The sequence below is a fragment of the Brachycentrus maculatus genome, unplaced genomic scaffold (assembly GCF_059751285.1).
Source record: "Brachycentrus maculatus isolate JH-2025_06_01 unplaced genomic scaffold, ASM5975128v1 h1tg000261l, whole genome shotgun sequence".
Taxonomy (NCBI): domain Eukaryota; kingdom Metazoa; phylum Arthropoda; class Insecta; order Trichoptera; family Brachycentridae; genus Brachycentrus; species Brachycentrus maculatus.
In genome coordinates, this window is record NW_028281012.1 from 2,001,903 (window position 1) to 2,017,129 (window position 15,227).

Sequence of the window (15,227 nt, forward strand, 5' to 3'; positions counted from 1 at the left end):
GTGGATTGATTCCAAACCACGCCATAGCGCCTCTTTGAATACGAAAATTATTTATTATATTTTGATTTAAATAATGAATTAAGTCTCAGGAAGTATTTTCAGTATTTTTTTTTGTTGTTCAACATTTAAATTAATGTTAATTCACAAACGAGGATCTTTTACAGTTTAGATAAGTTTTAGAACTATTTGTTAGCAATTAACTGGTTTAAATTTTACTGTAAATTTAACTGGTTACCGCATTAAGCTACATGCTGGGGGTTTTAGGCTCGATCCGGGGGGGGGGTTTATTAAAAATGTGTTTTTTGTTATACCTATTTACTGTTACCCTGAACAGAACTTGAAGCGTAAAACTGATCTTGCCTTCATATAATTAACTTAACATTGCACCAGTTTGATGTAGTACCCTATGCGCCATCAGGTGCGGATGAGGAAAGATGGATACAATGTGTCAATACAGACGAAGCATTATTTTATTGGAAGGGAATATCGAATTCTTTTTTTTTATCATAGCTTGGTTTGAAATTAAGCCCTGCACACCGTCGACTCACTGTTGTAACTGACGTTTTTGCGGAAACAGATTTTAATACATTTTTTAGGCGTACGCCTACTCCTTAAATGTCATATCCGTATATTTCGCATTTCAATTGGTATCAAATACTTTTAAAGAAAGTCTTAAAATTACATCAACGTCTAACTTCTTTATTCCATATCGATAAATAAAGGCAAAATCAACATTAGAAAACTGTGTAAAAGCAGATATATTACGGTATATAAAATTAAATAAATAAAAATGACAATGAGACAAAACTATTATTCTACATTCGTATACAAATATGTATAACGACTGTCTATTACTTGAATTTTCATTATTTTTTTTAAATTTTACTTCATTAATACCAAAATTTGTTCAAATCTTTTACGAAGGTACTCTAAGATGTTTAATATGATGTTGATTGCATCGAAACACTAGCTTCCGAATAAATAATAAAAACTTATTTCCGATTTTTAACGATCTTAAATTTTGAAATCTAACAAAATCATGTCAAACTGAAAATTGTCGATTTTTGAAATATGGCGTTGGTGAAAGGAGTGAGTGAAATATGTAGTAATAATAATAATAATAAAACCCTTATCCGCACCCCAATGATGCATAGGGCACTGCGTCATATAAACGCAGTGTTGTCTTGATCGTTTACACATGAAGGAAAGGTGATCAGCCCTCCGCTTCAGGTACCAGTCCAGGGTAATAATATTGAATAAATATTACAGTGAAAAAATCACTTATATTTATTTTACCCCCCTTGGGAATCGAACCCGGGACCTCCAGAACGGTAGCCGAGCGTGCTGACCATTACACTACGGAGGCGGACATATGTAATACGTTTATAAAATAAAATAATGAATGCATCGAAATACGTGTCAATAATAATTTGAATGCTGGGGATAGGAGTACATGATGCATTCTTATTTGGGTAGTTTATCATAGACAAGAGAAGTGGAGTCTATTTGACGATAGCTACATCCCTTATTCTTTCATATTCTCACGTTTCGTATTGAAAAATATTTTAAATCCCTTGGAAACTTTACAATTGCAATTTAAACACCTACGAAATGTTTCCACTGAATAAACAAGTACGTTTAATAGGACGCAACGATCGAGAACGACAGATATTTTATTTACTACTACTACCATCACGCCGTTTCCCCGTAGGGGTAGGCAGAGAGGATGGAACGCCACACTCTTCTGTCCTGACATACACTCCTCGCCTCCTTCATATACATCTAGTCATACATGCCCTCCGATTACGCAGACTTTTGACACCGCCAGATTTTAGGTTCTGATTGATCTGATCGTGCCAAGTCTTTTTCGGTCGTCCACGTTCTGTTTTCCCTCTCACATTCGCCACATATATTTTCTTAGTCATTCTCTCGCTATCCATTCGCTCCACATGTCCATACCACCGCAAAGAGCTCTTTCTAATCTTTTCAATTATTCCTCGTTCAGCCTTACATTCCTTTCTTATATCGTCGTTTTTAATTCTGTCATACAATGATTTTCCACACATTCGTCTGAGGGAGCGCATTTCAACAGCATTAAAAAACCCAGACGAGCATTACTTTATTTTGCACCGCGTACATTTTCCCGGATTATTAAAAATAAATCATAACAATAAGATGCAAAAATCATATAACCCAAAAACATAATTTTACCCCAGAGATTTTGTATTTTGACTTGAGATATCTAAAAAAATATTGAAAAAAAAACATGGCTATTTTTCTGTACTAACCCTCCTTGTCGTCTGTTTTAAATCATAATTTTTCTTTTAAATTACCATCACACTGTACCCTGTGTGCTTAAAACTGGTATAAATGCACCCGAATTTGTTATATATAATGATTTTTTTTACACAATGATACGAAACTTAAAACCTAGAGTTTTACTACAAAAAACCGATAAATTTTATTTTGTACATCAAAAGCATTGTTAAAATTGTGGTTTGGTAATATGACACTCTCCTTATCATTCATCATTCACTTTGTGTAATACCACTTTAATAAACACTAATTCGTGAATTTTGGTTTCGGAATAATCATTCCATCAGGTCATTAAAATAAAATTATTACGGTCCAACGTTTATACAAAAATACTTTTCCGATACTTTTTCCCTATTTTATTATTTTAATGTTAATATAATATGTTTGATCGCTGTGGAATAGATCCTATGATGCCTTAATTGTACTATTTCGTCCTCTTAACGTTCATAATCTTCGTGAAACGATGAAACCCGATTATTATCCTTGTACACTTTCGGGAAGACTAAGCGTCGGATCGACGCAGTACTAACTAGATCGCCAATGAAGAGTGGGTACGTCAGTCCTTGGCTCCACATTTTTAGAAAGCCAATAGTAAAAATTATAATAATGATACTCCAAATTGCATACCCGTAGTAATACTTCTAACCTTTATCCTCACCCAATGGTGCATAGGGCACTGCATCGCATTGATGTAGAGTTATCGTGATCATTACTTATATGAAGGCAAGGTGATTACTCCTGCGCTTCAGAGACCAGTCCAGGGTAATATTAAATAAATATTAAAGTATAAAATCGCTGATATATCTTTATCCCCCCTACAACTGGGAACCGAACCCAAGTCCTCCAGTACGGTAGCCAAACACGCCAACCGTTGCACTACGGAGGCAGACAAAATTAAAGTATCATGTGTAAATTTATTAATGTGTCTTGCGGACGTTAACTTATACTTTTTCTTCAAATAATATTATTTTAGCGTATAATATTTTGACACCGTGCTACGGAGACGAGAAGCGATCCACTACAAAAAATGTAAAATGTTATAAAAGCTATGCTCACTTACTTTCAAATATATTCGACCACAGTTATTTTAAAAGGAACGTGCCTGAAACTGAGATTCTCATCTCTGTGGTTACAAAAAACGAAAGACCGAAAACGTCCATTCACAGATTTTACTAATATTCTCTCCCCATTTCATTACAAAAATAGTAGATCTTTCGGTTTATTCTTTAAAATCATATATTTTTACTAAAAACTATTTTATCAAATTGAATTTACATCGTTTTGAAAGAGTCTTATACCAATGTTTAAATATATATATATATATATATATATATATATATATATATATATATATATATATATATATATATATATATATATATATATATATATATATATATATATATATATATATATATATATATATATATATATATATATATATATATATATATATATATATATATATATATATATATATATATATATATAAATATAAATATATATATATATATATATTTATATATATATATTAATATATATCTCACTCCTTTCAAGAACGTCGTAAATCAAAAAAATTGATTTTTCAGGAGAACGTTTTTAAAGTTCAAAAATATAACACAATGTATTAAAAATAAATATCAAGCCACTTATTGAACTTTTTACTGTGCAAAAGATCTTTTAAGGTAAAACCTGAAGATTTTTTCTCCATTTGAAAAATATTTAGTATATTTGAAAAAATAATTAAACAATACCTTTTATACAAAATGCAAAAACAACATTTTCTGCCCTGTAGCGGGTAAATATTAAGTTAAAAATATACCTCTTTTGCTGGTACATAATACATTTTCTTGGCATTCCGAAAACATGCACAACTGAAAATTTACGATTTTTGATTTATGACGTCCTTGAAAGGAATGAGCGATATATGCTTTAGAAGTACAATTTTTTGTCGAAGATTAGTGATAAAGTAATAATCAATTGATTCTAGTAACTAATTATCTATTTAGATACATAACTGTGAAGGGCTAAGTCTCGATAAACAAAACGATGCATACAGGCATGGAATTAGCCAATAATAGTACATATCGGCTTATTCCAGTGTATTGTTGTATGGTCGAATGCTTTAGCTAATAATACATTGTTTACATATAATCCTGTAGCCAACGTAAGTGTTTAGAATATTTCAAATGTTAATTTAATCATACTCAGTGCACTTATACAAGGGCTGTTCAATCAATACATAGACTGAAGTCATAATGTTAAATGTCTGGGTCCCAAAGAATTCCCATATGGAACTTCCAAGAATTTGAGTAGTGTGGTTGTCAATAATAATGGGTAGACTTGGTGAATGTTACACGTGTGTAAAGTGATCACTTGAACCAGCCCATGACGCTCGTCACCCCTGTAGATGCCCAGACATCCATATTCTTCTTCATCTTTGATGAGATGTCAAAAAATAATATGATAATAACTCCTGTAATTGTAGATAATCCAGATTTTGTAAACAAGTATTTGGACACACTCAAAATGTTGTAGATTTTACTTGGAACGAATCGGAAGAGCCCCTCATTTGAGTGTCTCGTCGCGGCGGCCAACTTTGGGGATATTGAAATACCTACGTCATTTAATAGCGGGCTTCAGCGATACGGTCGCGGGGAAAGCCATTCGCTGCGGGCAGTATATTTTTTTATTGCTGCATATTGTAAAAATCCATTAAGAACATCAACTGTTAAGCAACAAGTTTTACGATGGGAGATGCCGATTTTGGGAGAGCTTCTTTTATGCGCAACAAACCATTCATTAAACGCGCGATTTCATTGATTTTCACTCTTCATTCAATCTTTCAATGCTTCTCTATCTTGTTTGATTTTCATACCCTCGTCCGCACACAATGGTGCATAAGGCACTGCATCACATTGGAGCAAGTTATTGGATCGTTAATTGTTAATATCAAGGTGATCAGTCTTACGGTCGAGGCAGTAGAATAGGATAATGTTAAATAAATATAACAGTAAAAAAAACGGTAATATTTAATATGCCTCTCCTGGGTATGCAATCCGGATCTTCAACATGGTAGTCAAACGCGGTTACCACTACACTATGGTGTTATGTAATACAGTCAATTCATTCAAGAGTTTAATAATACTAAATATTGACGAAATTCTCCTATTAGGTTTTTTATATTACTGCTTTCAATGCTGTTATTTTTTTTAAACGCCGGTTGCAAGATTTTATACCATGTTATATATACACACACACACACACACACACACACACACACACACACACACACACACACACACACACACACGCACACACACACACACACCCACACACACACACACACTCGCGCGCACTGAGTTCACACTTAGCTGTCGAATTGTTCATAAAACATAATATTTACTTCTCCTTATTCTTTAATGACATTAAACACATTTCTGTTAATTTAATTTATATATGTACGCCTCGTCTCTACACACTATGCTCACATCATATCTTGGAGTAGGTATGTGTATTATTACGTAGTTTACGTAGTTTACTACGTAGTGATAGAAATGAGAGTGCAAGCAAATAAGGAAATAATTAAAGGCTAATATAAGCATCATTGATAGAATAATGAAAAGAAGTTAATGCAAGTAACATTGTGCATTTTAAGATCTTATTAGATATATATGTACATGAGTCAATCGTAGGTAAAGAACTTTGGTTGGTTGAAAGATATTGCTTTATAGCAATAAGCCCGCCAATGTACACACATATTGTACAAAAAGTTCAAATAAATAAATAAGAATTACAGTAAAATAAATATCTGCGACAATATTACGTTGTGGTCGTACGGTTAGTAGTAACTTAACTTTCTTCAACCCCAGGTAACATTTGACGTTATTTTTTTTCTTAAAATGCCAATATTATAAAGAAAAAAAATCTTCTAAATCAATTTATGATCTTGAAAAGAAAAACGTTTTTGATTGATAAGGAGTTTAAAAAAATCATTAAAATAGTTTTTCAATTTATTCTAAAAAACAAAAACAAAAAACACTTTGATCTAGAAAAAACGGGCGTGAAATGACGTGCGGCTTCTAGCGTTACCGAACGCTGAATGAGATCTGTTGTTGGGAGTAAGGCCTTAATATAATAATCCATCGAAAAATCTTATTTAACTATTTTTTTTAAGAATTAGAACTGTGCGATATTCTACTCTTTAAAAAATCCAAATCTATATTTGTAATTGGGTATATAGTACGGAAAAAATAACCTCTACCCTGAATATTTTCAATTTGAATCAGTTAATCACCAAAGGAAATAAGACAAGCATTCCTTATTTTACAGGTGGGATAAAAAACTGTTTATTCTAAAAAATTCTTCGACAACTATATTATTTTTTATTTAAACACGTAATATATGCTACTATGCGCAGTAAATTTAAAATTCTAGATGGCTTGCTTTTTTTAGAATTTATTATGCTAATTTAAAGTTGCTTGACTTATTCCCTTTGGTTACTTATCATAGTTTTAAAGCAAATTTTTCACACATTAGTCTTAAAATAAAATAAAAATTTACAATTACACGTTTATAGTATATAGCCTTTGTGCTCAGTAGGTATATCCTCAAGTCTTCTATTTTATTAGTTTTAATGGCCACAGGCCCGTCATACCCTTTTTCCTTTGGAATTGGCACAGGAAAAAAATGCCTACATTAGACTGTCAAATGAACTGACTTATTCCTTTCCTTTATTCCTATGATAGACCTCCCTAAAATGAATCGATCTGCATCAAAAATGCCAAATCGTAAAATTGCTGACTTTATTGTTTTGGCAATTAATCGATTCATTTTCTATTATCATTCTTAAAATTAAATACACTTTCAAAAAAGTATTAATGATCTAATAATCCTTTATAAAATGATTCATTTTTTCAAATACGCCCTCCAATTACCATAAATTTGCAACATTACTGAGAATTCACATCATGGTAACGTTCATAATGAGACTTCTGATATTTTGTCCAAATAATTGTCTTCACATAAACTAGCACTACGTTAAGAATTTCTGACAGCAAGAAGTTGTGTATAATGAAATGTTAAATCAAACACTGATTAAAAAAACATATAAAAATCAATTTTGTGACAATCGTTTCGCCTAGTTATGGCATTATCAAACGAATGTGAAGACTAAATGGACTGTTCATCACACTCGTTTGAAAATGCCATAACTAGGCGAAGCAGTTGTCATAAAATTGATTTTACAATGATTAAAGAAAACACTTGTTTTTTACCACTTGAGTAAAAAACAAGCGTTAAAATTGATTTCAATGTGTTTTTAAACAATAAAATACAATTTCATTAATTGATTCGGCAGTCACTTTGTGGTAAAATCTATCCCATTTTAATAAATGTTTTACTTAGTAAATACCACTATTTCTTAAAATCTACTGTGACACTGTGAATCTACATTCCGCATCATTTTCAAACTCCATACGGTGTTTGAAAATGATGCGAAATGCATCGAAACACGAGTCATAGTAGATTTTAAGAAATAATGGTATTTACTGAGTAAAACACTAATTGAAAATAAAATACAACTTAGTAGACTCAAAAAATCAGTGTTTGATTTAACATTTCATACATAAATTAAAATAGAGTTCTACAAATTAAACGCCAAATCTATAAATAAATAAATACATTTTGAATTATGTGAGCATAGTACTTGTATTGAATTATAATTGTATTATACTTGTAAACGTCCTCCAAGTAAAATAAACATACTATTTTGTTCTATAGTAATAGGAATATGTACTCGTTTAACACGCGGTTTGCTTTCATTTGGATAAATACACATAAAAGTATTTTTATCACTCTGCTTTCGTGTATAGATTTCCCTATTTTAATGATTTGACTTTGAAATCTCAGATAAGTCATACAGTACTGCGATGCGCAAATCAGAAATATCTGAATATATTTTAAATCAAATAAAAAAGTTAAAACAGTGAAGAAGAATGTGGAAGTCTGGGCATTTACGGGGCTGACGACCGCCATAAGCTGGTTTTGGTGATCACTTTACACACGTGTAACATTCACCAATTCTACCCATTATTGACAACCACTACTCAAATTTTTGTAAGTTCTTATATATGAACCAATTTTTTTGAAACATTGTTTTTGAATCACTAGAACTTCATTAGAGACATCTATTGGTGAGATTAAATAAGTTTTTTTATTCATTTTGTCAGCCCCGTAAATGCCCAGACTTCCATATTCTTCTTCATCTTTGATGAGGTGTCAAAAAATGAAAATAACTCCTGTAATTGGAGATAATCCAGATTTTGTGAACAAATATTTGGACACACTCAAAATGTTGCATAATCGATAAAATTAAGAAAGTCGTATTGAGATGGTTTGGACATGTGGAAGGAATGAGTGAGGAAAGAACGGTAAAAAACAATTTATGAGGCGAATGTAGTTGTAAAAAGGAGCAGAGAAAAACCGAGAATGACATAACTCGAAAAAGGCACGATCAGGTATGTCAAATACTTGAAACCGGTCAGGTTAGGAGTCAAAATAAGCGGCGGGTATGTATAAAGAGGTGCATGAACGTGAAAGAGGCGAAGATTGTTTGCAAAGATAGAGTAATGTGGCGTTCTATTCTCTCTGCCAACCCCTAGGGGAAGCGGTATGATAGTTAGTTAGTTAGTTCAAATACTTTTTAGTTATTTTTTTTTAGTTCGTGGAGTATTATTTTCAACTAACATCTGTTACACATAATCAATGAACGCTTTAAAAAAAACATGTTACAGGCAAAAAAAATACAAAATAATTTTTTTTAAACAACTCTGGGTATTAAGGGGTTTAAGTCAGTACACAACTAAGTTGTTCAAGTTAACTTGTTTGCTATAAAAATGTCTGATTTATTTATATATTTTTTCAATTGTTTGATTAGGTAAGATTTTTGTTCGCGTTTTACTCTAAATTGACAGGTAAATAAAGGTGCAATGACCTGATTACTGTTTTTCTCAGAGCGTAACCTTTGTTATCCGCTGTCCACCGTCGATAGATTTCACTTTATTCTAACGCCTTCAAACCCAACATGCAATTTAACACACACACACACACACATATATATATATATATATATATATATATATATATATATATATATATATATATATATATATATATATATATATATATATATATATATATATATATATATATACATATATGTAATAAAATAACTAGGTACCTACCTATACATTTTATTAAGTACCTACATATAGTATAAATCTACCACCAGATGTCGCATGCGTCGCGCTGAATAAAACAAAAGACATCAGATAGAAAATATATAATATTCTGAACTGTCATAATCAGATAGATAGATAGAAAATATTATAAAGATAAATTAAGAATAAATTTCAATTATAAACTTTAACTACGAAGCCACACATTGTTTATTTTATTATTATACACCCACTTTACATATTATTTACACCCAATTTACGAATACATATATACAATGCCGAACAGATTATTTTAACAAAACTTTTAACTGTGTTCGCTATTTATGCGAGTGTTGATTATTTATGGGTGAATATGATAGTGTTAACTGGATGAACGCATAATAAAGGAGGTGAGGACCAGCATTTTTTTGGATCGACTTTGCGATCCAAAATTTTAAAAAATCGTGATGTATTTAAAAATATAATTGTTTTCTCGAAATGTACGTAAAACTATTTTGTTCTTGTAATTCGATATAAATTGCCTTTTACTGTATCTAAACATTTTCATCAATCAAAGTGTTAAATATTCGAATGAAACTCACTTGTGAATTGTACAGTCTGTTTTTTAAACATGAATTTGACATTGACACGCTGGTACATTTGCTTATAGCTCCGATGCGTCCTCAATTTCTAAGTCAGAAAACGTAGCAAACAGATAAGAAACAGTAAATACATACATATTTATAAAAAATATTTATTTAAATAAAAAAAGTTTTTACAATTATCAATTAATAAAAAATAAAGTATTTTATTTTGACTTTTCAAATTTTAAAAATAAAACTTAAAATTATACATATTATTTGACGACACAATATACGGAAGATGTTATAATTTTTTCAAATGGTGTCGTACGTCAATCATATTTGACATTTGTGAACTAGACAGCTGCAGTATACAAATAGATCGATCGTACGGGAACACACTGGCGGCAGCCACTTGACGAATTACATCTTTTCCACACAACAGGAAATAATTCAAGGCTCAAATAAAGATTTCCTTGACTATTTTTTTTTTATTTAGTTAAAAATTTATTTATAAATAAATTGGATCATTAATTTTGCGCCACCCTGAATCTGTTTGTATACTGCAGCTATGTTTGTTTGTAGTTCACAAATGTCAAATGTGATTGACGTACGACGCCATTTGCAAAAATGATAACATCTTCCGATTAATTTTATGCCACCACATTATTTCCAGATATCTCTTTGTCACTTATTTATTGGAGTTCGCACCGAAAGAATTCTGTATAATTTTTCCCTTTAAACGTGGTTCAAGGATCTGTTGTCATTGCCAGGATGACAAATATGTATAATGTATATACCTACGCATACATTTACGACAGTGGCAATGCTGCGTTGTAACTTTAAAAATGCTGTCCTACATACTAAGCACGGATCGCAACGCCAAAAAATAACCTTAAAATTCTACTTCAAAATCGGTGTATACAAACGAAAATATGACACATGTCTATTCCGCCCGATTTTTTTTTAAAGAATATTGGATAATTTGTTTGTTTTTTAGAATATATTATACATACAAAAGATATTTTTATAGTTTTTTTTACTCCTTACCTTTCAATACTACATTTCTTCACAAAACCATATAATTATTTCGAGGTACAACTTATTTTTTAACGCAAAAACGGTGTTTTCAGAAAAAATGTTACCTGGATTTAGAGAAAATTAAGTTGTGACTTAACAAATACTGGGCCTTAATTATTTTAGAAAAATAAGCACAATCTAAGAAAAAACCTAATCCAATTGGAAAGCATAAAATTTGTAATTCCATTGCTATTTTTCTTTTAAAACATTTTTCTAATTGGTTATTTTTATTTATAAAAACATTAATGATTATTTGATATACATCAACTTATTGTTTAATATATGATACATATTAAGTTCTTGGACGAGATACCACAATATCTAATCATTTAAAAATGTGAAATTGTAAAAGAAGAACTCGGGTGTTTTTACCACTTGGGTTATATTTATTTTATTATGACTAGTTTCGGAAGCTATGCTTCCATCTTCGGGTATAAATATAAACTCACATAAATAATTATCCGTTATATAAATAAGGAGGGGGTAGGTTAGGGGGAGAGGGAGTAAGTCAGGGGGTGGATTTTGAGAATAAAGGAAAATGGAGTGTTTTTCTTTTACAATTTCTTCATGTCTTACCACAAAGTGAATGCCGAAACAATAAATCAATAAAAATAATGTGAACATGGATCGTTGCGGACATTTAATGAAAAGTAGAATATCTGCATTATTAATCGAAATCACTACAAGTACAGTTCATTACTGGACCATTGATGACCGGCAAAAATGCTCACGTATGAAAAGTGTGTATGTTATTAGTTGGTGTCCATAGTGTGATCGAACCAGAGGCGAAAACAAGCATCTATACCGAACCTAGTATTCTATAGACGTGTTTTTGCTCCATTAACGATTTTTGTAGTTTTATTTGAATTTGCATTAGAGTTCCTTATAGCCTAAGGAAAGTAATTTAACTCTAGAAAACCAAACATTCATCCACGCGATGATGCCCTTCTCCGAAAAAGTCAAGTGCACTTACTTTCCCGCACACGCCAGGCTTTGTTTGTGTTGATCTTCGTGATCTATTGTTAAATGTCTCTTACATTAACCATAAACCAAACTTAAATGTTATGCAACCAGTTACTTTTATTAATAAATATTTTTTATAGTTTTCAGGTTTTTAATCGCACAGTCCGCCTGAGGAATGTTTAGTTACTATGTATCTATAAATATAGTTTAGTTATCTAGGGTGAAAGATGGGCTCTGTATATGAATACCTCTAGGGTCTTATTGAGAGGTAGATATTGATGCCCCTTTCACTCTCAGTGTGAACACAGCCTTATCTATTTTACTGGGCTCTAATTACAGTAAAAAGTTAACGAGTTTACTACGTAGTATTGTTAACTTTGACTTTACTTCTTGAATTTTGTTTGTAACGACTTTAGCCACATGAAATAGGTTGTAGATCAATGTGTCAGAATGTTAATGATACAAAAAAAGTTTTTTTTACTAAATAGAAGTTAAGTGAAAGTTATTTACGCTACGTGTTCAAAATGATAACTTCCTTACGTAATAGATTCCTTGTAATCATTAATGTAGGGGAGATATTAATGATAAAATATATGTTTTAGTGAAGAGATAATGTAAAAGAAATTTTTAAGTATCTTTAAATTTTGTCGTTGCAGTGTGTATAAGAGATTCAAGGAGACTGCGATGTTCCAATACATGGCGAGTTTATTTCGTAGACCAAATAATTTCGATGGACTATCCGAATCCTGCCTGCTAATAGGAGAAGAGTAGGTTTAGAATTTAAGCTTTTCGTATAGACTTGCGATAATTCCATTGCGTTATGAATGTGTAAATTTGCGATTTTTTTTACAAACCTCCACGATCATAAAAATGGTCATCATGTAAGTATATGGTAAAAACATATTTCAAGAAAGAGATTTCAAGCATGAGCATAGTAACAACTCCGATTAAATATATTTTCACCGTTCCCGCTCATTTCATTGTTTGTGAAAAAAGTACAAAAAAACCCCGGTGTTTCTCAAACAAGTAAATGTATACCTTATGGTTAACTATGGGTTCAAATTGCAATTTACTGTTTTCGTATTTGCTTACTATTTCGCAACCCCGAACTTGAGAAACGCTGGTTAATCAAATATAGCTGATAATACTTTGTTGATTTTGATTTCTAAGGGTTTTTAAGTTTATCCGATTATTCAGAACCGGGTACAGGTTCTGAATATAATTAAGCCCTTTGTACGTTGAGTTACCTACAAATTGACATGATGTCACTTTTCAATTTACAGTTATTTTCCACAATTGCCATTTCAACGTAAAGCTTACTTGTTACATTATTTGATGGAAATAGTTTTTCATCACCTCCTCTCCCCAACCCTCCTCTCTTCCCTTTTATTTCACTTTAAAAAAAATAGTTTTAAACGTTTGTCCCAGCCTTTTCTTTTAATTATTTTGCTATACCACATTTTTAATGCATCCACGTTCTCTATCACATTAAGCTATTATCCATGTCTGCAGCTATAAACTGTATGCTATGCTGGAAAAATGAGGTATTTATGCATAGTATATATTTAAGTTAAAAAGGGATAAATTGATTTTATGTATTTTCTTTACTACTCGTGATCAGTTAAGTGTTTTATATCTTATCCCTCTTTAATTAATTTTTATTTTAATTTTAATTTTATATGTACACATTCGTATTGTATACTTTAGAACTGTGCAGAATTTAGGAATATTTTAAAACAATAGGTAGAAATCGATGTCTTTATATCCATATGTATTTATTTACATAGTATTTGAGAGTATAAGTTGCAAAATTAGAATTGTCCAATAAAAGAATGTCTAAGATGTTCACGAAAAACTATTTAAATTTATTATTTTGCATAAGATCATGCTGTTCTCTGAAATATTTATTGTAAGCTCACTTATAATGTAGCATATTATATGTAATATGTAGGTACTTAATTTTGGACTTAAAAATTACTCATTTTTCGATGCTGGTGGATGATTCTAAGTTTGTTTTAATATCCTAATTTGTTGCACGTAAGTTTATGTAAAATATCTGTTGTATTTACTATCAGTCAAAGTTAAATTATACTTCAGAACATCGTACAGTATAATGTATTTATACGACCCTTTCCCCCCCAATCATTAGACTGGGTGTCAATATTCATTAAATTTACGTAGTTGTATTGAAAATACAATAAATGTTTTTCTTAATGTCAAGTTACGTTAAAATATATCAATGAAGTACATCGTTTATTCAAAACATCGGATTATTTCTACTACTACTACTACTACTACCATCACGCCGTTTCCCCGCAGGGGTAGGCAGAGAGGATGGAACGCCACACTCTTCTGTCCTGACATACACTCCTCGCCTCCTTCACATCCATACATCTAGTCATACATGCCCTCCGATTACGCAGACTTTTGACACCGCCAGATTTTAGGTTCTGATTGATCTGATCGTGCCAAGTCTTTTTCGGTCGTCCACGTTCTGTTTTCCCTCTCACATTTGCCACATATATTTTCTTAGTCATTCTCTCGCTATCCATTCGCTCCACATGTCCATACCACCGTAAAGAACTCTTCCTAATCTTTTCAATTATTCCGCGTTCAGCCTTACATTCCTTTCTTATATCGTCGTTTTTAATTCTGTCATACAATGATTTTCCACACATTCGTCTGAGGGAGCGCATTTCAACAGCGTTCACTCTGCTTTCATCCTTCCTTTGCCAGTTCCATGTTTCGCTTCCATACATTAGTGTCGGTACTAGCACGCCGTTATGAACCGCTAGCTTGGCTTCCATGGACATATTCTTATTCCCAATCACTCTGTTAAAAGCACCAATAAAAATATTTCTAATTAAAGATTAAATCTCACGAAGAGATGTTGACCCAATTCAGACCAATTATTGCTAACATCGAATAAGTAAAGATCATTTTGTTTGAATATATCTAGTTAAGATAATAAAATAAACAACGTACACCATGCTTAGTTGCAATACGAAGAATCTCCGAGCATTGCTGCAAAGTATTCGATCTTGTTCTAGATCATGCAGCAATTTATTTT

The 15,227-nt window shown here is 31.5% G+C and overlaps 1 protein-coding gene across 1 annotated transcript in view; it reads left to right on the plus strand.

The window, feature by feature from the left end:
* The window catches only part of Nep2 (M13 family metallopeptidase neprilysin 2), a 71,126-nt gene that overhangs the window by 29,256 nt on the left and 26,643 nt on the right, over positions 1 to 15,227 (plus strand). The gene's annotated exons all lie outside the window — the stretch shown is intronic.